Genomic DNA, 24,786 nt, shown 5'->3' on the forward strand with positions numbered 1-24,786 from the left:
AGCCCCCCGCCTATTAGGAAACCCTCTAGTCTGTCTAGTGGTTCCCACACTGTGAGTCCCGACCCCAAATGGGGTGGCAGCATCAGCAGATGGGGTGGTAATAAGAGTGCGCCAGGTTTCTGTGCCCACAGCGGGGTGCGGGGCTGCAGCCGGGCGCACCAGCTCCGGGCAGGAGCGGCTTCTGCCGGGTGGGCCCCGTTGTGGGAGGGAGTGCCGCACCACCACGGCCGCCCAGGCGAGGCACGGCAGCGGCGGTGGTGGCGCAGAGTCCTGGCGGCCGGGTGACAAGGGGGCTTCTCGGCTTGGCGGCGTGCCGCTCCCTCCCTCCCCGGATCCTGCCCCCGGGCCATGCAGCCCCCGGGGGAGGGCAGCAGGGCGGGGAGCCCCAAGCCTGCGGCGGGCAGCCCGCATCCTCCCCCTTGGGCCCCCGCCCCTGGGCCGGGAGCCGCGCGGAGCAGCACGGACCGGCGGGCTCCCGCCTCCTGCCGGACACTTGTGCTCAGCGGCAGGCGACGGCGACCGCGACGCAGCTGCTCTGGCGCTGGCATCCAGCCTCCGGAGCGCCCGCCCGGCTCCTGGGCGGCTCCAGCGCTGCTCAGTAGCCCCGTCCCGGGCCGAGCCCGCCCGCTCCGCCCAGGCGGCAGCTCCCCGAGGCGGGCGGGCGCTCTCCGAAGTGCTGCTCGGCGCTCGGTGCCTGGCCCGGCAGGAGGCTCCGCTCCCCCCGCCCCGGGGCCTCCCCAGCCGGGGCTCGCGCGGCTGAAGGCGGCGGCAGAAGGTAGGGAGCGCTCCGGGCTGCTCGGGGCTGCCCCGCGCCTCTGGGGTCGCCCGGGAGGGGCGGGGCGCGGGCTGCAGCGCGGGGAGCCCCGGGCAGCGCGCCCGGCTCAGCCCCGGCCCGCGGGGGGTCGCGGCGCCGCGGGGCAGCTCCCCGATCCCTCGAGCTGGGAAACTACCAAGGAAGGGAATGTCCCCGCTCGCAGCGCGCCGGGCCCCCAGCTCACCCCACCTCTGCCCTGGGCCGCGGGCTGTTCGCACAAGGCCCTCAGGGTGTGGCCCGGGGTGTCGCAGCGGGCACCTGGCGGCAGGCGCAGGCACACGCCAGTGCGGCAGCCCAGCGTGGCCTTTGGGGCACCTCTGCCCCTCTGCTCTGCTGTCAGGGACAACCTCGAGGGTGCCTACTGCCCTGCCTCAGGTGAGACGTGTCACAGGAGTCTGTTATACACCGCACTGCCCCTGGCAGGGCTCTAGGACTGGCAGGTGGCCGGGAGCAGTGCTCATAAGAATGATCGGAGGTGCTAGGAGGTGAGAGGGAGTGACGAGGGGGCTGCTCTGCTGCGCCATGACTGGGCAGCCGACAGATTTCCACTGATCCCATAGCCCGTGCTGGAGACTGCTCCCTCTCAGCAGCTGCACCATGCAACGCTGTTTCTCCACGGAAATCTTTAGTAAAAGGCAAAAGATTTATGCGATCTGAAGAGAAACCAGAGTCACAAAGAGGTGTGCCAGGCTTCTCTCGCTGCACTTGGACATTCGCAGCATTACTACCAGAAAACCCGCTACATTGTGCATGGCAGTAGTTGTAGCTTCCAGTGTTGTATTTGGAATGAAAATGCAGACAGCGTTAGAGAGAACCTCGGTTTCCCCTTGTATTTGAATCTGTTCAGTCCCCCTTCTCCACTCAATCTGCTTAACCAGCCCCAGGGTCAGGATGAACTCCATTGCCACTGAGCTGTGAATCTTCCATTTGCCCCAGACACCTACAGCTGCTCACAGCTGATCCTGTTCAACACCACAAACACAAATGAAGTTAGCAAAAGCTTCCCACAACCCCAAGGCTCAGTTGTGCAAGCAACTAATGTGGAGGACTAGGCGCCTAACCGCAGAGCCAGGCAAGCATGCCAAAGCCACACCTGCTGCCCATGCATGCTGGGAAAGAGCATTACACACATTCCAGCTGGCCATCAGATGGTCTGGTCCAGCCATGCAGGATCTGACTACATAGCCCAGTCCTAGCAGCAATTTTTTTCCCTTACTATGGACAGCCTCATCCATCTCCAGTTTCTATGACTGTACTGTGAGTTCATTTCAGCAGACAGTGTTGATTAGTCATACTGGGCTCAATTGTCAGGGGCAGTTGGCCCCAAAGAGCCCCTTACTCTGAGATTTGTCTGAGCCCTTTGGGGTTCCCCCACATCCTGACTTAACAAGAGAGACTGCATTTTTCCCTCCTGCTTCCATCTCAGATGAGCACTCTTCCTTAACCTTTTCTTTCAGAGCAGCTGACTCACCTTAGTGGAACACTGATTTTCCAAAGCATGCCTGAAGGGAATTCCAGATGAAGAAATTCAACAGGCCTCTACTAGTTCTAGCTAGCATTTGGGTTTCGCACAGAGCAGTCCGTCTAAGTTCTGCTAGTTCTAGTGCTTCTGGTTAAAAGGGGCATTCAACCACCTATGGAAGTCAGGAGACGAGCAGAAACTGAGACCAACTCGGGTTGCTGCTCCAAAGCACTGTCCTGAAGGGACATAGCTGCTGTTTGTTTCTTTTATGTCCTGTACATTGCAGTGCCTTGCTAGGAACTGCTGCCGTAAGATATACAAATGGTCCCGGAGACCCAGAAGTTACAAAGGAGAGGGACATTGTGAGCCTGGGGCTGGGATTCTGGAGTTCCAGCAGCGTGGTTCAGATCCTTGTAGAGAGTATGCTGGGAGAGAGCTTCTCATTGACACTTTGCTTTGCTGTGACTGGAGCTGTGATCTGTAGCTCTTGCATAAATCAAGCCATGCCTATAAATGTTACATAGTTGATTGCTGTCCAAGACTTAATCCTGCAGTTTGGAAAGACAGGAGCAGGCATTGCATTGGGGAGGGAGAAACTCCGAAAGCAACAGGTTTGTAAACAACTGTGGCCATATTGGGAAATTTCTGCTGATGTTTTCAAGGATGTTAGCAACTCCAAGTTTCAAGGGTGTTAGCATCTCCAAAACCTTGCAGCAGCACTGACTTTTGTCACAGATACAGTTTTCTTTAGTTGTATAAGTCACCATTCCTTATAATGAAACAGCAGAGAAGTTGCTACTAGATCATGAAGTTTAACCAAAGGGTGAGATAGGAGCTCTGCCTCCATGGCTGTTTAATCTTTGGCTGCTCTTTTAAGACCACCAACAAGGGAACTAAAAAGTGCCAACTTGGGTGGTGTTTTTCATCAAACAAACACCTGTTCATTAGTAAGTGGTCTGAGACCCGCCAACTCCTTTCCCATCAGCTTCTGAACAGCTGTTACATGGTAGAAACTTTTTGATCATTTTTAACCTGCTCTGTGTTTGTATTGGTGACCTGTCTATGAAATGCTCCCTTATCCCAATACTAAAGATGGTAAAAAATGAAAATAATTGAAAAGGCATAACAATAAAGAAGGAAAAATCATGGTGTACAGAATTGGAATGAATATTAAGTTGTTTTTCATGGGAAATGATGGCAGGATTCAAAAGCCATTTGTTTTCTTTTACAACAAAAATGCTTAAAGCAGCTTAATAATGAACTAAGTGTGTATAATCATTTACAAATCACATTCCACTTCCCTGGACTTGTATGGAGTTAGGTTAGCAAGTGTCTTGTGGAAATATCAGAGTAACGAGAAAGGCAGAGACCTGATCCCAGGCTACTACTGGGGCTGGACTGATGCACAGGCAACTCTGGGTCAGAGACTTTCAAAGCTATCTTTTCACCCTGTCCCATTTTGACTTGCATGGTGCTGAATGGGTTGAGGTTGTGTTCACAGATGATGGGACTTGGGGAACAAAGCAACATACCTTTCCCTCCGTCAGGATTTGAGGTTGCTTCAAGACCCAGTGGCCTCCCAACATAAACTAGAGCAGCCCTGGAGGTGATCTAATTTATAACTGCCTTCCTTCAGCCCAGATTTTTCACAGGAGAATGTGCTAAGGAGACCCCATTTCATCCTAATACACTTCTCCTGCCTCTGGCACACCAGTATGTTGGGACTGGTGAAGATTGTCTTCACTTGGGGAAATTTCCCCCAGCTCATTGCAGCACAAGTGCTTTTGTCACTGAAATCATAGCTGTGACAAACACTCAGCATTGCCAGTCAATGATCCCAGGAACAATAATCCCCTTTCCTTCTTCACTCCCTTCCACCCTGTAAAGGAAATCTTAGGTTTTCCAAGTGATGCCTTTCTCTTTGTACTGAAGAGCACAGAGGCTTTTGTGGGGTCTGATGCATGGCCCCAGGTTGTATGACTCACTCCACACTCAGCGGGATCTGGCACATTACCATTTGTACTTGGGTGTCATGTGAGTTTATGCCATTCCCTAAGAATTTCACATTCACTGAAATGCCACAAACATCCAGTCTGCTTGGTCAGACTATAAAGAAGCCTATAAAGCACAGCAGGACTGGTTTAACCCAGCCCCAGAACATTTAAAGGGCCTGGTTTTGCGTGCAATACTGCAGATATCCTCAAAGCTTCCACAGTTGCATGCAGACAGCTCTGGGCCCTGATCCTGAGATACTGTATGCTGATTTCCCCTGTGATTTTGGTGGCACTACCCTTAATTAACATTCACCCAAGTGAGAGCCGGATTACACCCTTTTGTGAGGAAAGGGGAAGGTCTCAAATGAAGTTTCCATGGACTTGCCAAACCTGCAACTTCTAAGATCAGAACAAGGGTGCCTTTGTACCTAGCAGGAGACAAAGTAGAGAGCAGGGCTTGGCCATGATTCAGCCCAGGAAAGGAGAACAAAGCTTGCTTCATAAACTATTGATCTGTGCATATATTCGGAGGGGTTCCACCTCTCAAGAGATCTCCTGCAAGGATCTACAGGGTGATGTTAACACTTGACCTCACAAGGCTCATTACATTATCCTTGTCTTTTGCATAGGATATCAGAGGCATACAGTGATTAACTGGTAGATTGTCCAGCAACACATGTCAACTCAGTGACAAAATTGGGACTACATGGCAGATATCCTAATTCCTAGTTCAAGCCACCAGAACCATCCTGTGATGGGTTTTTGGGTGTGTAGGCGTGGTATTTGGGATTTTTTTTTGCTTTTCTGCATGAGTAAATATAAATTCCTGGCTTTACTGACCAGTGACTGGCACTTACGTATCCCTTTTCTTTCAAAGAAAGTAGACAAACTGCATTTTTGTGTATCCATGAGTACATAAGAAAATGTTAAACATCCACACACACATTTACATATATACCTGTACACACACACACACACACACACATACACACACACACGTAGGAATGGTAGGAAGGTATGGCCAGCAATTATTTCTTTTATAATTCATTTCTAGTACTTAGAGTGGCTGCGGTCTTTACAGCAGCATTCTGGGATTTCTACATTCAGAGCAGATGAAAGCAATGTAGTGTTTTTAAGCACCCCACCTATCTGTATTTTAGAAAATGAGAACTCCAAAATTTCAGTGCATAGACACCAAGATTAGAGTACCTAGATTTCCATATACTTGACATCTTCTGCTGCATGTGCTGCTTGCAGCACAGGAGGTAAGGCTGTTTGTATTCCTTTCCTACATCTCTTTCTTATTTGCTAATTAGCAGCCCAAGCCAGCTTCCAGTATATATAGTGCATGTGTCAATATGGATCACTTGCACATTAAGGCTTCAGTTCCTAGATCTATGTTATGCATGTGTAGATATGGATCACTTCACCTCATCTTTCCTCACAGCTCCACCTCAGGAAGGTGCCAGTGGAGAAGAAATAACAGTGGCTGTTTAGAAGTACATAACAGTGCTTCCTAGCTGTCTAGGACAGGAAGAAGAATTTTGTAAATTACTAAACCAGAGGAGAATTTTAGGTAAGGAGAACACAAAAGTTGGAAGTTGGCCAAACCCACCAAGACTAATACCCATTGATAAAAAAGTGTCACAGCATCTTTGATAACTCAGACGGATCCACCTCAAGACATTCATGTCCAACTGCTTCTATTAAACACTCAGCACAGAAGTTCAGAGGCCTCATCAGCACCCTTCTCATAGCACCCAGGTTTCCCCCCCAGAAATATCTCACAGAGGCACTTGACTGCACACTACACAATTTATGAGATCTGATGAGAGTGCTCCCCAGGGCACAAAGCCAGGGGAAGGCTAGTTCTGTTCTATACTAAGGTAGGCTATGTCACACTTCTTTTCTACTTTTTTTATTGGCCAGATTAGGGATGGTAAAACCTATTGTTAGACAATGTCTAAACAGAAAAAGGATCTACATCATACTAACTGGTACAGTAGTGCACAGAAGCATAATGAACTCAGGGTATGAACAAATGCATAAATGACAGCAAGTTAATTGGATGTGGAGCTTTGCCACAGGGCAGCTGCCCATGACAGTCATTAGTGTGCTTGCATTTACTCTGTGATAAGTGAAAATTAACCTACAACTATCTAACCCTGAGTGAAAGAGGGGTGAGTTATTCTGGGTTAACTTCTATTTACTGCAAAATCAGAATAGGCACATGTACAACTACCACAGAGCAGCTGAGGCACGGTAAAACTGCCCCCTGGACAAACTTGCTTGTTTGTCCAGATCCTCAGTGAAATATTTTCACACAGGAGGTGCTTAGAGAACTAAAGGTGAGAGATATTTGAGCATTGATGATGGTTGCGCAACCTGAGCAGATGCCACCATATTTGTTGTGTCATTCTTAAAATTATCATTGCAAAAAGCAGCCCTTTGAGACCCAACAGTATGGTGAGCACTGGAAGACACTGACTAGCCAGCCTTGTGCTACTATTTTCATGGCCCCAGTCTCCCAACTTTAGGGAACATATCTTACAGGAGAGGGAAGACCAGGTCCAGTGGGTAGATGAACCAGTATGGCTGATAATTCCACTTCAGTACCTGAGCAAAATCTTTACTGGTCACTGCTGAATTCAACACATGGGGCTCATCCTATAATGTTACTGTTCATGTGGCCATAGCATGACAGATATGGATGATTGTGTGTGTGCATGGAGTGGGGTGCTATTTTTGTCACATTGATAACTTTACTGTGGTGGTACTTTGAAACCACACTGCTAGTCTCATGGAGATACAGTGAGCAACTTCCTGCTTTGGTTCACTTAAAAAAATTACATTGCAAATTAGAAGATGGAAAAATCAAAAATGGAAGAGTCTGATTGTCTAGTCCATTCCTCCAATAACATATCACCCACCAAATGATTAGTGAGGCACTATCACCGCACAATGTCATCTAGCCCTGTAAATTCATTAAAGATCCTTTATTGTTATTTGTAATCTAATAGAGTTTAGACACCAGCTGAGACCACAGCCCCATTGTGCAGGCATTGTGTATACACACAGTAAGAGCTAGCTGCAACCCTGTGATTTTATCATCTAAATAGACACAGCAGGAAAAGGGAGGGAATATCCCCATTTTACAATGGAAAACTGAAACAGAGAGATTAAGATTGGCCCAATCCCATAGAGGGAAGCTGTGTAAGAAGCAAGAATAGAAGTCAGGCCTCTTCCATCTAAAAGTAGTGCCTTCCCCTCAGAACTTGGAAGACAGAATTGCTTGTTTGAAATTACAACAGTCAACTCCATTATAATCCATTTCTCATACTTAGAGTGGCTATGGTGTTTACAACTCACTTAGCAAAATGCTGGGAGTTCCACATTCAAAGCAGATGAAAGCAATGTTGCATTTTTAAACAACTCACTTATCTGAATTTTAGGAAATGAGATCTCTAAAATTTCAGTGCATGGACAAGGGCTCTTACCAAACCATCTTCTCAGAAGCCATAGACACCAACTGCCTGTACCTAGAGTTCCTTATACCTGACCTCTTCTGCTGCATGTGCTGCTCACCGCATAGAAGGTGAGGCGCCACTTTCCCATGCCTCTTGCTCATTTGCTAATTAGCAGCCCAAGCCAATTCCCAACAAAGACAATGGGTGTTTTCCCACTGTCTACAAGAAACATTGTGCTGAGCCTCAATGGAATCCTGTCTGTTCTTTTTTATTTTCTATACCAGTCAAACTATGGGCTGTATCTATGTGCATGTCATTGCCTATAATGCATGACACACATCTCAGACAGAAGCCAATATTAATGACATGGGGGGCATAAAAGCTAGAGTTAGCTGAATGTTGGAATAAAATATTTTACAAATATTTTCGAAATTCTTGAGTTTCCCGTTCAACTCAGGTGCCTGTGAGTCATTCAGGGTATGACACTTGAAAATCTGCCTGCATAATGCAATGGAATGAGTGTGCCTCCAGCCCACTAGCAACTTGAATGGCCTGGTCTCAAGTTTAAATGCCAACATTATTCATACTGCACAAGCTGCCATTTGTTCACTTGTGATGTTTTGTGATTATTTGCATGTTCCAAATAAATATGCAAATTTAAGGCTTGGTACAAAAATGTTCTGTGAAGGCAAAAATAAAAAGACAAAATCACTGAGTAAAATTTGATCAGCTCTACTGGCGATTATTGGATCTCAGAAGAGACATGATAAAGGCACTTGCCTCTCCCTTATTTATAGAATAAACAAGAACCGCAAAGTACTTAACGAACATGTACAAATTTATTTCCTCATCCAGCTTGTGAGGCCCATTAGCAGATATTATCCTGGACTGGAACTCAGGAGACTAAGGTTCTATTCCTGGCCCTGCCACTTGCCTGCTGAGTTACCTCTATTAAAAAAAAAATGTTAGGTAAATGAAACCCACAGCCCAGTGTTATTGCCCACCCTGTGTTCAAATGTCCCAAACCAGGCCACCCCAAGATCATAAGATTTTTAAAAGTACCATAAAAATTTTTAAAGGAATTTAAAATAAATTTAAAAAATAATAAGTCATTTCCTCGCTCCCCCCAGAGCAGCATTAGGCAACTTGGCAATAATTTGCCTCCTGGCTTTGAAGCCCTAAGGCAGCAGTTCCCAATCTGTGGTACAGGTACCACCAGAGGTATGCAGACAACTTGTCAGTGGTATCTTTTAACAGACTTATGATAATTACTTTATATGACAAACATTTGCTGGTGGTACTTAAGGTTGAACTGAAAATTTGCTGGTGGTATTTAAGGTTGTATCATTTTAAATTGGTGGTATGCAGTCTGTCAGAGTTTGGGAACCAGTACCCTAGCGATTTCCCTGTAACTGTGAGGATGGAAAACTTCATTTAAATGAAGGCTGAGGTTTCCTTGTAATAGCTGGGAGCTGGGGCTTTAAGAAAAAAACCCTCTAAAGTTCATTAGACGTGTGATAAGAGCCTGAGATTTGGCAGCCTAGTGCTAACGTCCTTTGATTCGAATTTCACTGACGCCTGCAGGATCCTGCTTGGGAGAGCCTGCTAACGCCTGTCCTTACCCTTGACTTATTCTGATATGAGTGAGGGCAGAATGGGGGTCCCTTTCTGTGTGGTAGCTGCCACCCTGCACTTCAGGGGGTTATATTCCTTGCTGCAGCGCTACAAATGTATAGTTATACGAAACAAGAGCCTGTTTCGTATAACTTCCTTACACTGACTGGGCCCCTACACTGGTAGGCTCATTTATTTCAGGCACTGCTCAGTGTGTGCAGTTCATCCCAATCCAGAGACTACATTTTGAGCGGGACTGAGGTGGTACACAGACCTGTGGCTGGCCTCCTGCCCAGGCTGAATGACCTCTATCCACCGAGTGTGAGATGAGGGGACAGATTAAAGATGACATGAGCAGCCCCTGCCTCTGCCTGGCCCAAGGATGCCAGCCTGCTACAGGGCTGCATTTGCAGCACAGGACTTATTCTGTTGGGGGCAGGAAGGCAGGGAGGGAGGGGCTGCATCCGAGCCAGCATCTCCTCTTGTTACTTAATCCCCCCTGGGACCCCACTGTACTCTTTCTGCTTGTGACTAAGCAGGAACTTTTATGCCCTATTGTTCTAAACCAGTCCTTGAAGCAACTAAATAGCAGGCTGAGGTGTGTGCTAAATATACCCCAGTTGTGGACTGGGAGGGGAGGAGAGGAGAGATAAGGCTGTTTGTTCTGTCGCGAGAAGGAAGAGGCCATGTTGTTAGCTTTTCAGGATGCCAGGATACAGAAAACGGCTTACTGTGGCCTTGTGGAGAGTGAGGAGGAAGGATCTGTTCTGCCTGGCCCTGTGAGATAGCTGAAGGCTGGGAGCACAGACCTCAGACTGAGTGGCATTGCATGGCAGCAGAGACCCTCTAAGAACAGCAAAGCTTCTGGGAGAAGGAAACACCAACGGTCTGGCACTCCCATACGAGGCTGCACAGCTGCACCCTTTGTACTTTAATCTAGATAGCAGCAGGCTGGCAGCTGGTGCCTCAGAGTGCTGGTTGTGACTGCTCTGAACTCAGGGGACAGCCTGTCCTTAGGAAAGCACAGCCTGGGCCAAGAGATAGATGAGGGGACACCCTGGGACACAAGGGGCTGGGGAAAGGAGAGACCAGCCCAGCCCAAGGTAAAGCAAAAGAAGCCTGGCCTGTGGGAGCAGTGAGAGGAGAGGCAGTACTGAGATGGCAGCAGCCAGATGGCAGGCTGCACATTGCACTGGGATTTAGGAGAACTAGGCTCTATTCTGAATTCTGCTACTAGCCTGCTGGGTGACTGTGAGCAGGTCACTTTGTTACCCCATGCCGCTGTTTCCCTGTCCATACACACTGGCTGTGGTGCTTCTAGCCAAATTCATATATGGCTGCCCAGCACTGGAAAGCAGTGCCATGCCGAGCAGCCAGCCCCAAGTTAGTAGGGGCCAGGCAGTCATGGAAGTTTGTGGGCTGGAGGAATGACTCAAGAAGCATGTGGGGCTCTTCTTAGTATGAAGTGGCATCCCATGCATGCTGCTTGGGGGCCCTCCCCAGCCCCCCGGGACACACTGCTCCACCGTCACAGAGCCGTGTCTTGATTTCACATTGTCGCATTATACAAAATGCATGGGGGTGGTGTGCAAAATGTCACAGTTCCAGCTCAGTAGTATCTCACACCCACTGTACTATAGGAATGTACCCAGTACAGAGTTGGGGGGAAACCAGGCCCATGGAGTTTGGCTCCTGTGCCCTGTGTGACCCCAGAATCTGAGATAGCTTAGCCCTCTATCAGAGACCAGAGCTGTACAGACACCCTCCAGAGAACCAAGCAAGGTCAGAGTTCTCCTGTCCCAGGTGAACTTTCACCCTAGATCTGTTGGACTCTCCCTAGTGCAGAAGCCCACAACCACCTCACAGAAGCCTAGAGGGATCATTTCTTGGGGAATCCGAGAGCTGGTTTGGCATCCACTTGCACAGGAGATGCCAGACAAGCCCTGTCGTCCCCTCTGTGAGCCCTTGTCATATAAGTAAGTGTGTACAGAGGCACTGAAAGGCTGGTAGAGAGAAGGGTGTAGCTAGGGCACTCCTATGCCCAGCAATTCTACAGCCTTGCAACAGCCCATAGGGTAATGGAAGCAAGGCAGCACCAATCCTCCACAGGTCCTGCAGAAGGGACATGCACATGAAAAGATGAATCAGCTCTGGGTGAAAAACAACACATGGAGAGAAACTGGGCTGGAAAAAGGGACTGAATGGGAGAGAGACTAGGAAAAAAATGTGAGAGGAAGAGTGAGGAAGAAGCAGCAGAGGAGAGAAAGCCAGTGGTTTCATTGGTCAGGGAGGGAGGTTTCTCCAGGCACAGGTAGCAATGACTATCACTCACAAGGCTCCTGATCCAGAGTTGCCCCCACAAAGCATGACACTTCGCTCTGATCCTTGACTTACAGGGTTGTGCTCACTACTGGGGCAAGGAGCCTCTTCTCTACCCCTTAATTTCAGGCTGATGAAGTGCAGTTCATAGGCCCAGCTCTGAAAAGTGGTTTGCATTGTAATTTGTTCCCTCTCAGGATCAGGCCTGAGAGACTGGAAGCAGAGTGTTTTTTTGGTGAGGAATGTGCCCCCACAGGTAGCTGGGTTTTGTTGTCTTTAATAGATTCTGGTGTGCAGCTTGGCGGGGTACTGGAGATAGCTGGCAGGTTTTGTGTTTTGAGCTGTAGGAAGTTGGCTTCAGTTCTGGTGATGAGGTTAGGTGCTTGTTTGAATGTACAAACCACTTTTCAGAGCTGGGCCTATGAACTGCACTTTATCAGCCTCCGAGGTAGTAGGTACAGAAACTCATGGACTCAGTATACACAGTGGAGTTCTGGCACACTGCGACCTGCCGGACATCTGACAGCCCAGGCACCTCTGCACTTTTACCTGCGTTGCTACATCTCCCTTTCCCCCTTCCTCCCACCCCAGCCCCCCACCCCCGACACTTCCATTTCCATTTTCACTGCCTGGCTTTCTTGCCTGCATTGTGTGCCAGGCCAGCCTCTGGCTTCTTTACTATTCCTTCCATCCAGATTCAACTGCAGGTACTTCCTCAGCCTGACAAAGGGGTTTTCAACCCTAAAGCTTCCAAAGATAGGTTTTTTTTAAGTACTCCTTTTTTTTCATAATACACATACAGACATAAAAACACAAGATAAGCCATCACACACCATGAATAACATTATATGTCCAACACAACCCAATGTCTTTACTTCTTCCTGTCAATTCCTCTATAAAACAACAAGCTCTGTGGCAGTTCTGTGTGGGTGCCTTTGATGCTGCTGCTGATGCTACTGGTGTTGAGCCAGCTAAGTTATTGTACCTGTTGTCACATAAAGCGGAGGACCGGGTGTGAGGCTGTAGGGGAGGAGGAGGCCTCAGTGGGGCACACTGCTGTGTTGTGCAGAGGCCCCAGCACCAGGAAGGGTGCACCTTAACACACACACAGTGTCACCCACCCACATCACGAGTTTTGCCTGTCAGCAGCTTGGGGTGCAGGGCCCCAAACGACAGACTCCCCCAGCGAGACGCACACAGCTGGCAGGCTTTGCGGCCTGGCAGGGCCCAGCACTCACTCAGGCCTGCTCTAGGACACACAGGCACAGCTGACAGGTGTTGTGTTCTCAGCAAGAGCTACCACCACTGCAGTTTTCAGCCCACTGTGCCTTAACACACACAGGGTCATTTGTGTCACGAGTTTTGCCTGTCAGCAGCTTGGGGTGCAGTTCCCCCCCAACCCCTACACCGATCTTGAAACTTGGCAGGCTTTGGCCTTAGGAAGAGCTACCACTCCTGCAGTTTTTAGCTCCCTGTGGTGCAACACACAGCCATGACATGAGTTTGGCTTTCACGAATTTGGGGTACAGTTCCCCCCAAACCCCTGCACCGATCTTCTTGAAACTTAGCAAGCCTTGTGGCCTCAGTAAGAGCTACCACCCCTGCACGTTTTGTCCAAATCATACTAAAAACGACAAAGTTAAAGGTCTTTCATTGATTCCCCATTATACCCTATGGCTGGATCTGAGGCAACTGTGAAGCTTTGGAGCCACTTCGGCTGGATCGAGGCGGAAACCCGGGCGGAGCTCCGGATCGGATTGCGGCCATCTGAAGCAGCTGGATCCAAAGCCGGATCAGATTGCTACTGACTCACACAGCCCTAGTGGAGACCTTCCCAACAAGACTGATGTGCCTATACAGTGATGAAACAACCTCATGCATAGGTGGTACAAGGACATAGGAAAATAAAGCTAAAGCCATCTCCAGAGCCAGAGGCCAGTCCGTTCCTATTACTGGCCACCACATTGTAGAGTAGATAAAAATAATCCTCCTCTTCTCCTGAGAACTTGTTACAGGAGATTTTACATCTCATGTGCTGTTCTGCTCACAATGAAAAATGGTAGTCTGCTGAAAGTGCTGCTCCTGGGGAGGAGAGACATTGCCCTCTCAGAAAGACATACTGGTCATCCCTGGGGGTTTTGGTTTTGGTGAAATGTTAATTGTTAAAAGCTTGATATTTTTTTTAAGCTGTGGTGAAACTGCTATTTTGACAACCCACAGCTAGATTGATTGGCACCTGCCCTGCCCTGGATCCACAGTGCCCGTGCATCATTGTCAAGTCCCAGAATGACAGTTGCACAGTGCAGCTGCCTCCTGTACTCAACTCCAAAATGATGGGATTTAGGATTTACTGACCTACATGCAATCAACTGGGATTGTCACCAGAGACCTTTCCTTGCTTTAGCATGAAGGCAGAGGAAGCATGTGCAACAGAGGCCTCTTTAAGAAGAAAAAGTACTGAATGCTCAGAGAGAAGGTGTCAAAGTTCCCTGATGCTCCTTCAGGGAGGGAAGCACCAAATGAAACCCCCCCACCCCTTTCCCATGGGCTGTCTGTGAGCAGCATGAAACAACTACTACCCCCTTTCTGCAGCTCCCCAGTTCATCGGTTCTGGTAACACAGAGAAGGGCTGCCCTTTCTCTCAGCCCATTGCTCACCAGTTTAACAAGGAATGAGTACAAGAAGCTGCTGGGCAGAGGAATTATTTGAGACCCTGAGGCTTAGTCCTTTTGCCCTATGGCATAGTCATCTGATGTCCTGTGCCCCTCACAAGCGATCCCTGCCCCCCACTTTAGGCGTCCCAGAGGGGAACTTCAGAAGGGGTTCCTCCCATCTCTGCTCTAGTGAACCAGAGAAACAACTAAATTAAGAGTATCTATTTAAACCAGGGGTGGGCAATTATTTTGGGTGGAGGGCCGCTTACCCAGTAATGGGTAGCCCCACCTCTTGACAGGTGCCCTGCCTCCTGGTCACCATCTTGGGACCAACATCCCAATGTCTTTGGACCAATGTCCCAGGGCCAGCACCGGTGGGACCCAGAGTGGGACACAGGCCAGCAGGGGTCTGTGGAGCCGGGCTGGGCTGCACCAGCAGGGAGTGGGGAGCTGGCCCGGCTCCATAGAGCTCCTGCCAGCTGGGAGCCCTCGCTCCTGCCACCCTGCTCTGGGCCCCACCAGCACTGGCCCTGGGACACTGGTGTGGGACCGCTCCCGCTGGCTCCCTGCCTGCTCACACCCAGTGTCCCCCAGCCCCGCGGTACAGCGCCAGGGCAGCCACCTGTTCCCAGCCCAGAAACCCCTGCTGGGGCTACCAGCTGGGGGGCAGGGCAGGGCCAGGCAGGCCCCTGTTGTTGGAGCCCGCCAGGCTTCCCCTGGGTCCTACTGCCCTTGGTTCCTGTCATTTTTGACAGGAACCAAGGGCAGAGAAATATTAATTTTCTACATTTTTTTAGGGGCCCCGTGGGCCAGATGGAATGGCCTCACAGGCTGGATCCAGCCTGCGGGCTGTATTTTGCCCATCCCTGATTTAAACCATCTCCAAAACCAAGCACTTTTTCTGAGGTCATTTTTTCTTCAAAACTACAGCTTATTCCCAGTTCTTTTCTCAGGGTGTGCCTCACACCCTGCCTCAGTTGTGATGCATAACAGAGCTTGGAAGGAAGCAGGGAGCACAGACTACTAGCTTGCAGAAGCTCAGGGTGTGGCTGCCCACAGGCTTGATGCAAGCTTGTAACTGGGACCACTAACATTGAGGGTTGTGCCTTGCATTCAAACTGCCCCAGACACCCCACACAAGCTAAAGACTGCCTCTCTGCCCCACCCCACTTCAGCTGGAGCTGACTGCCTGCAGAACTGACTGCTTACAGCTTTCCCAGCTTGTGGTATTTCTGGACAATTTCATACATCTACATCAGTTTCAAATCTCTGCAACTTCTTTTGTCACAAAGTCTTGTAACACCAAACCTTATGGGAAAGCTGTAACAGCACAGTCCAGGAGCCATACACAATGGGTGGGAAAAGACTTTTCTGACCTGCTCCCACGCTGTGATAAGCAAAATTGTCTCAGTAACAAACTGCATTGAACAGGCGCAGCAACAGAGGCCCAAGGAGCACGTGAACCAAAGTTATCTTCCTTCCCCATTTCAGGGTGTGAGGCTTATACTGGAGCTGCTGCTGCAGCAGCAGCCCCTGAAGGAACAGGTTGCAAGAGCTTCTGTCTTAATGCATAATAAGTGAAAGCAGGAACAGAAGTCGGGAATATGACAAGAGAGGGAAATGGCACGAGCTGGAAAAAGTTGTAGGTAGTCAGTTCTGGGCACTTGGCTCTCAGCGTGAGATCAGCTGTCGGAAAGGTATTTATAGTACAAGTGCATAAGGGGCTAAGGAGGAAACACCCGAAGAGCAAAATGCACTGAGAAAGGGACCAGCAAAAATTGATCACTTGAGTGCTTTTGGAAACCTCAGCACTTGCCTGATTGCTCTCAGAGAAGTCAGCAATGAAATTCCCTTTGGTTCCTTGGGAGCAGAATTGAATCTAACAGTGAGCACTACTAAAAATCCCACCCTCAATCCAAATAGTCTTCTGATAGGAGGTACAACCCAATTCCTCAACCTGATTCCCCATTTCACTAGACTTGAATTATTCTAGAATAGATTTACCCTGGCATAAGGGGCTGAAAAAAAAATCAGCACCAATGTATCTGGGACTAAGGCAGTGTTCCCTAAACATCAACTAAGAAAGGATTTTTGAGAAAAAGTGGATGTATCACTCTAACATTTAAAAGATAGCAAAAGCCCTGAAAGTATTACTTAAATGGTTTCCTGTTTCTGTTTGATTCTTACTTAGAAGGATCGGGAAGACCAAGTCTTATTTAGGAAGGAGATTGATTACCCTGCTGCCTGAAACAGGCAGTGCTTCTGTCACATTCTCAGACTAATTTATTCTTCACAGAAACATTCTCAAAGCCACACTAAGCAAATGAAACCCAAAGTCTCTATCATCACCCAAGTTAAGAAAGAGAACAGTTTTCTCTAGACTCTTCCACATTCCTGCCTTGGCCTTCTTAAGGCTTTCTATGGCTGTACCCTCATTACCTGGTCATCAGTTCCAGCTGGCTCCCAGCTTCCCAGCCAGGCAGACTATTTCACCTGCAGCTGAGTTGCAAGCCCTTGAGGGACCAAGCACCTTCTTACAAGGACATCTTGGACATATCAGTGCTATTCACAGTGAGTTCTTTTATTTTAATTAACTCTAGGCTGTATTGAGTGTGTTCCTTCCTCCCAAATATTAATTGGTCATTAGAGTTAAGCAGCTCTGAATACATACAAAGTGCCAACACAACTGCCTGATCTAAACTGATTCGCAGATTCTCTCACTGTCAGTATCTTTCTTCGTTTCACATCATCACATGCTAGTTCTTCAGTCACCACAGGTTGTGTTTGCCCTGGCAAAATTTTGCAAATATTTCCCCCACCCCCACCCCTCTGCTGTTGTTAGCACCAGCTGATCTGTAGCAAGGTTAACAACCTTGGGAACCCTAGTATAAAAGGAGTCCCATGGAACCAAAATGAAAGAAGAAGCAAATATAAAGGACAGAGAAAGAAATGGAAAGTGAATTTAGTAAACTGGCTGTATATTAAACAAGAGAAGGAAAAATGAAAACTAGAGAGGGGAAGTTTTGTCTTGACAATATAGAAAGGGAGGAAAGAGGGGAGAAGAGGAAGGAAGATTAGGTTTGTGGGTTGGACTGAGTGGGAGTGTAAGAACATGTAAGGCAGTGATTCTTAACCAGGGTGATGCTAGATCCTTTTAAAGGTGCCATGGAGTGCTGCATATTATTAGTAGCTAGGTGTGCAAACACCTACATGTGATTCTCAAGATAAACCCAAAGATTTCAAATAGGAATCCAGAGGGTCTAACATATTCCAATCTATAGTGATCTTAAGTCTTTGCAGCAAAATAATTCTCTATTGTTTTTCTGTAGTCAAGAAACAAGTGAAAGACAATGCCTCCCCACAGCATTTTTTGAGGTGTGCCTTGAATCTTACTAGGTTGAGAACCACTGACTTAGAAGAGAAAGGAGCCCCAAGAGAGAAGTAACAGGGGAGAAGGTATAGAAAAGAAGGGCTATGAGAAAGAAACAGAAGGCGCTTGTCCACATAACTGGTGTTTATCCGGTAAAAACACTCCTGGTTTAATTTTTCTTACTTACTTAGTCATCATAAACTAATGTGGATGTGATTTACCACACAATAGCTTATTATGCTATAACTAGAAAAATGCGCTATGGGGCACACGAGAACAATTTTGCACTCTTGCCCTTTCAGTACTACTTTACTGCCAGGTGGCATTTTAGAACAAGATTTGATATTTTGGTTGGCTTATTTTCTTGGGTTGTGCCAGGTTGCTTTTTTGGGGAGAATTGTTGGAAGGTTTGCTTGAGAGAGACACATTTTTGGGGAGGCAGGCTGAGTTCAATAAGCAGTGCTGCCTGCCTTCCCTGCAAAGCCTCCCGCTTTTTTCTGGGCACTTGTTGCTTGTTGCATGGGATGTTGCTGGGTGGGGAGGGAAATCTTTTCATGCAAAGGTCTGCAAGAGTGAGTCTGCCTGCCTCCCCCTCACAAGTCTGGATTGGCAATGGGGGTCTGTACCACAGGCTTCCCAAAGAGGTTGCTGCCCTACCCAAGTCAGGTCCCAAAGCGGTTCTTTCACCTGCTTTTTCTTCACGCTTGTTGCACCGGTCATTGGGTATAGGGTACACTTAGGGCTACACATGAGTATACAAGGAGTCCGGCTGCTTCCCCCCCCCCCCCCCCCCGTGTGTTGGCTTCTGGGTATCATGGAAACATTACTATGCGCACAATTTAATACCATGCCACGCACAAACTTATTAACACCACGCACCCGCCCAGAGAGGAGCTGGGCTGTGGTGTGGCAAGGCAAGGCGGGGGCTAGGGCTGCTCTGCCAGATCAGTTCCACTCCCTGCCTTTTAGTTGCTTTTACACTAAGTAGCTGGAGCTGCCTCCCGGCCCTCCCCAGCCTGGGCTGTGCCTGCCCTGCGTGCCTGCCTGTATTGCCTTGTCTGGAAGTGCCCCCTGGCAGCCACAGACAGTGGCGCAGGTGGAGCTGGAGGAGGGGCCAGGCAGGGCAGCCGGGAGCAGCCATGTCCTTCTGTGCTTTCTTCAGCTGGGAGCACTACAGGGGCCACTTAGGGCTGGGTGAGCAGGGGGCACTGCCTGTAGGGCCCTGCTTCTCATAGGGGCTCAGGGCCTGCAGGATGCCTCTATGGGGGCCCTGCTGCCTATAGGCACCCCTACTCCTATAGCTACCCTGCTGCCCCTAGGGTGCCCCAGCTTCCCCTGCAGGGGCCCGCACTGTCTAGAGGGTGTCCATGCTCCCTTATTGGGGGCTCCTGTGCCCCCATGGGACCCTAACCCTAACCAACCAATCCTAACCTGGGGTCCCCTGACCCCCAGTTATCTTCCTTGCCTAGTGCAATGGGGGTTGGACCCAATGATTTTGCGAGGTTGCTACCAGCCCTTACAATCTATGAACCCTATAGACAATGTGCTCCCTTATAGGGGGGCCCTGTGCCCCCATGGGAGCCGCACTGCCTATAGGGTGCCCTGCCCCTCGTGGGTCCCCTAACCCTGAGAATAATGGTGAGGATCCGGTACATGAGGATTCTAGTCTATTAGGGTTAGTGTAGTCCTGATTCAGGCTTAGTAAAAGTGGGAGGCGGGACTGAAGCGCTGCACTCATGGACCAAAGCGGCGCTCATGAAGCGCTACACCTTAGAGGGAACATTGTTTGTGTCTCCTGTCATTTATATCCTCATGTCAAAAAGCAAGATTTTTTTCCAAAGCTAAGAACCAGTGTGGGGGTGGCCTGAGGTTGTTTTTGAGGTTAATTAAGATTCCTTGGATATCCCCATGCCCAGGACAGCTTCCCCCAAAGCGGGGTTGGGGGGGGCCACGATCAGCCTACTCCAACTCCCTCCCCTCCACAGTGGCCAGCATAAGCTAACACCCCCACCCCCACACAGCAGGGGCATGGTGTGGGTTGAGGTGAAGAAAGAAACAGCCCAGGCTCAATTTTCTTATCACTTAGTTTATTTGCATGTTAATTTTTTAACTGCTGAATTGGCAGATCATCATCGCCTGCAGTCATATCCCCCCAGCCTACAACCAGATCCATTTAATACTTGTTCTCCCTCCTGTCCTCTACCCCCAAAGCTTGCCCTTCTTCTCTGGTATTCCTGTTTCTTCTAAGCCTATTTTTCCCCTAGCAGCATGTCCCTGTCCCCCTTTGACAACCCTCTGCTTGCCATGGGTCTGCCTGACAGTCATACTGCTGCCTCTTTCTGGGAGTGCAGGGGGCTGTGGGTCAGGAGTGAGGGGCACCAGCTAGGCTGGGGGGCTGCAGGCTAGCTAGGAATGAGAGGCACTAGCAGGGCTGGTGGGGCAGGGGGCTTCAGGTTTGGAATGAGGGACACAGGCAGGGCTGGGGGAGTAGGTGGTATCACCCACACCAACCACCAGCCCCCCACATGCTCGTGCCACAACCCCCATGCCACTTCAGGGAGAGGAGAGTCATGCACCCTTGGAGAGGCTGCAGGGAGAGAAGAGTCGCACACTCTTGGAGAGGCTTGGGTCCTGTGATGCACCCAGTTCTGGGTTGTAATGACCATGTACAAAAATGTATGGTGTGGGCTGTGCTAAACTGTTATATGTGGCTGTTGCACCCAGTCCTGGGGTGTTTCTCAGCCCTCTCCATACACTGTTATATGGAGCTGTTACACTCCAGAGCTAGGCGCATCTCTGCCCTCCCCATGCACTGTTATATGTGGTTGTTACATCCCAGAGGTAGGGCCACCCCAGCAGGAGTGAGGGGGGTGAGGGGCACTGGCAAGCCTGGGGGGGTAGTGGCTTGGCTATAAAGCATGATCATGTTTTCTGTGTGATTGTTGTATATTGTGCCTGCTGTAGGACGGGAGAGGACCATTTCCCATCCCCCCCCCCCCATTACCTTAAGATTCCTCAACAGAACCTGTAAAACCAGTTGAGTGACTCTGGCCAAATCCTGGAGTGCCGACCCTATTTACATTTTCATTGACATCCTGCTACACTTTTAGCTTCTCTCATTCCTTGGAGTCTCAGAACAGCAGAGACTCCCCATGGCTGAAAGAGGTGACTGCACCTGAAAGCTTGCCAAGAACTTTTTTCCAACTACTCAGTTGGTCTAATAAAAGATATCACTTTTGGACCCATTTCTCTAGTCACCAACTATAGAAATGATCCCTGAAAGTACAGTCTGCCTGCCTGTGTCCTTAGACCGACACGGCTACAATCAAAAACCCAGACCCCCTTTGAATTGCCTTGTCTGCATTAACAATGCTCCAATGAAGCTGATTTTTGGCTGGGGCCCTGGATGAGGGCACTGGCATGGCTGGGGGGCAGGGGCTGCAGGTTGGAAGTGAGAGGCACCCCAAAGTGTGAAAAGTCAGTGACCATGCTTTTTTTGATTGAGCAATTTTATTTATTTCTGTTTTCATATAGTCAGACATGGTTTCATCATTTTACACTGCAGTCCAAGGACCCTGGGTCTGCTTTCTTCAGGGAGACTTGAAATCTGACAGTGCATTGTCCTATCAACATTTCACAGTAACCCTATTTGCATGTCAGTTCCGGTTCCCCCACAGCTCAGGTTACAGCTCTCAACAGTCTGTCCCTTGAGGCAGACCTTCGAACCTGGCTTTCTAGGAGTTTGAACAGACACCAGCCCAGTTCAATAAGCCATATAGTTTCTTCTTCTAGAAGCAGATTTCTGTGATGTGACTGTTCTAGGGCCAGCAATATTATTGTTTTCTTGTCGCTTACCCCATCAGGAATAGAGGAAGCCATGCCCTAGCAAACAGTCCACAGAGACAAATCCCCATTCCCTCATTGCCTTCCGGTATGCCAAAGGCCTATTCCATGATTAATTACCCAGAGCTACCCAGCCCATACCACGTGCACCCAATGCTAAATGTTAGGGTTCTCTCCCAGAATTGGCAAAAGCCTGCTTATTTGTGACTTGCACTTGGTGAGCCATGGACTTTATTTGCCTGTTCATCAGTCAACCACCCCACAACATTTCTGAGGTCCCAGAAACATTTCACTTGCAAAATTCCCTGCCAGTCCCCACTCTGCCCAGGCCTGTGGCTGTGGGGGACCCCGTGCTCGCAGTGATTGGCCTGCTCTCACCATCCACTGTTTTGGGGTGCCCCAGGCTCCCTGGATTTCAAGCTGCCTGCCTCTACTGAAGGTCAAGGAACATCTGCACCACACAAAGTGCTGTTTGTTTTTGCCAGGCTGCCAACTCACAGCCCCCCATGCATACTATACTAAGTATATGGGCTTGAATAAGGAACTGTTTTTTGGGCTGGGATGACAGCTGGAAATCCTTCCTGGGCCAGCCCACATGGTCAGGGTTGTCCAGGAGAGTCCCCAGTGCCAGAGGTATGGCATGGGCTGACCCTAGCTCTGGGGCATAATGGCCACATATAACAGTGTATGGGGAGGGCTTAGATACACCCGAGGGCTGGGTGCAAAGGCCACATATAACATTTCATCACAGCCCTCATGATACACTGTTATATGTGGCTGTTACACTCCAGAGCTGGGCACACCTGGGTCAGTCCTGGGTCGACACGGTTGTACTTGGAGAGATGAGGAGACAGTACCATGGTCTGCTACTGTGGTTGGTGTCAGGGGGAGCTGTCCTAGCAATGAGGGAACTGCCTGAGTGTCCAGTGGGGTCACCCTAAAACCAGCACCCCAGCAGGGCTGACAGACGAGGTATGAAACCCCTGGTGTGCACCCCTGCTAGAAAGCCCGATAGGTTGCATGGTGTCAAAGGGTGGCAAACGGTGTGGGGACAGTGCTTGCATAGGCAGCTTCCCCATCACCTAGCAATGTTGGCAACTCCATTAATCTCTAAAGTCTGTGAGTGCCTAGGCAAATCCCCAAAGGAAAGAGTGCCTAGCTTAAGTAGAACCCCATTTTTGAGCTTTAAAATAAGCGCTGTCAAAAAGTGGAGGACTGAGGGGGGAGGGAGGAAAGACCAGAGAAAGACCAGGCTTGGCAATGGTTTGGTGGCCAGCCAGGGTAGGGTGTACCCCCAAACTCCTGTCCATGCCACTGAGGGACTGTCCCAAAGAACCCTGACCACAGTCCTGCCCAGCCCAAAGCGTGGTTTGTGCATGCCAGGCTGCCAACTGACAGCCCCCTATGCCCACTGTACTAAGTAAGGCTGCCAACTGACAGCCCCCTATGCCCACTGTACTAAGTATATGGACTTGAATAAAGAACCGGTTTGGGGCTGGGATTATGGCTGGAAATTCTTGGATCACCCCACACCATGCCTCTGTGACACTCTCCTGGACATCTCTGACCAGAGACTTGCCTGGCCCAAAGCCCGATTTGTTCATGCAAGGCTGCCAACTGACAGCCTCCCCATGCCCACTGTACAAAGTATACAGACTCAAATAAGGAATTTCTTTTGGGCTGGAATTAAAGGTGGAAATCTTTCTTGGGTCACCACATGCCGTACCTCTGGTTTTTCTAGTTTTCTCATTTTCTTGGAACTGGGTTGTTCTTTGGACTGGGATTACAGCTGGAAATTCTTTCTGGTCCAGCCCATGTGGTCAGGGGTGTCCAAGAGTGTCCCCCAGTGCCACAGAGGCATCACATGGGGTAGCCCTAGCTTTGGGCTGTAACAGCTGCATATAACAGTGTATGGGGAGAGCTGAGATACACCCCAGAGCTGGGTGCAATGTCACATATAACAGTTTAGCACAGCCCTCGCCATACACTGCTGGGGCCCTTCGCTCCTGATCCGCAGCCCCCTACCTTCCCAGGAGCAGCGTGCAGTGGCTCCCAGAGGGATCAAAGCCCTGAGCTGCAGGTGGCAGCTCTGTTTCTTTCCAACCCCTCCCCACCCCCACCCCGGTCAAGAAGCCAGGCAGCTTGGTGTGCAGACAGCACATGGAGGATCCTGGAGGCACTAGAACCTGGAGCTGGAGTCAGCAGCCCAAGCATTGGTAGCTCTCTGGTGTAGCTTTTTTCTGCCACATGGGAGACCTGGTTTCAATTCCCAGCCAGAACACCAGAGGGTTGAAGTGCTTGCAAGAGGGAATCCCTACTGGGGAGTGGGTTCCCTTCATCTCTTTTACCCTGTCCCACTGGGGTACCTATGCCTTAAATTTTGTGGGATCTGCGCTTCATATTTTGGGAAACCCTGCATCTTATATTTTGTGAACCCTGCACCTCAAGTCTGTTGTTGATTTGTCTCTGGTATATGTGCATATTCACCTAAAATCCCTGTGACTCCCCTCTGCTCCCCTGGTTTCTCCCCCCGCCCCAGGTGCCTGGAGGGGGGGGTATCATTATCTCCCCGGGTCCCCTTGCCCCCCGCATATGTGTTTATATTCCACCCTGTTCTTTCCCTAAATGGTATATGGTTAAGTTCCAATTGGTCTCAGCTCTACAGGGCATAGGAGGAGAGCTGCTCCCCCATAAGTGGCTACCCCTCCCATAGTGCACTAGCATCTGCTAAATCCCTTCAAGTGGAGAGGGGGTACTTCATCGGAGTACCACCCAAGTTACGTTTAGCACCCAGGTTACCCCTACCCTTCCAGCCCTGCCAGCCCCACTCACTTCTGACCTGCCCCACAAGCCCTGCCAAACCAAAAACCCAGTCCAACAAAAAGTAATTTTAATTGGCCTGAGTCTTGAACTGCCTGACACAACAATTTGATCTTTGCCATGAAGTACATGTAAACACAGGGAACACTTTGTTTAGAATCCAAAAAAGTTGTATTTTTCATTAATCTGAACCTTGAACTAAATCACCAGTAAAAATTTGCAAGATTAGCCCCTGGAGTCTTGTTGAAGTATTACAATAGAGATTCAATGGATTTCCATGGATTACTGAGTTAACCCAAGCTTCACCTGGTGGTGTAATAGTTGCAAAGCAGGGAAAATCACATTTTTGGGAGTAAGCCAGATCCACATTGAAAATTTAAAATGATTAAAAAACCCCTCATGGAAGAAATTCAGGAGCTAAAAATAAAA

The 24,786-nt window shown here is 49.3% G+C and overlaps 1 protein-coding gene and 2 pseudogenes across 2 annotated transcripts in view; 1 reads left to right on the plus strand and 2 right to left on the minus strand.

Moving 5' to 3' along the window:
- The first annotated feature begins 507 nt into the window (after nucleotides 1-507).
- ADGRG1 (adhesion G protein-coupled receptor G1) overlaps nucleotides 508-24,786 on the plus strand; it is a 49,973-nt gene continuing 25,694 nt past the window's right edge. Inside the window, exon 1 of one of the 2 annotated variants that reach the window (XM_006278235.4) lies at nucleotides 508-775. The gene's annotated coding sequence lies outside the window, so the exon portion shown is untranslated. Of the gene's footprint in view, nucleotides 776-16,873; nucleotides 16,896-24,786 lie in introns of those variants that run through there. The other variant, XM_059713687.1, reaches the window with a different exon arrangement.
- Nucleotides 1,415-1,482, minus strand: LOC132243639 (U5 spliceosomal RNA; annotated as a pseudogene).
- Nucleotides 20,895-20,986, minus strand: LOC132243630 (small nucleolar RNA U3; annotated as a pseudogene).

This window comes from Alligator mississippiensis, chromosome 10, assembly GCF_030867095.1.
Source record: "Alligator mississippiensis isolate rAllMis1 chromosome 10, rAllMis1, whole genome shotgun sequence".
NCBI classification, from domain to species: domain Eukaryota; kingdom Metazoa; phylum Chordata; order Crocodylia; family Alligatoridae; genus Alligator; species Alligator mississippiensis.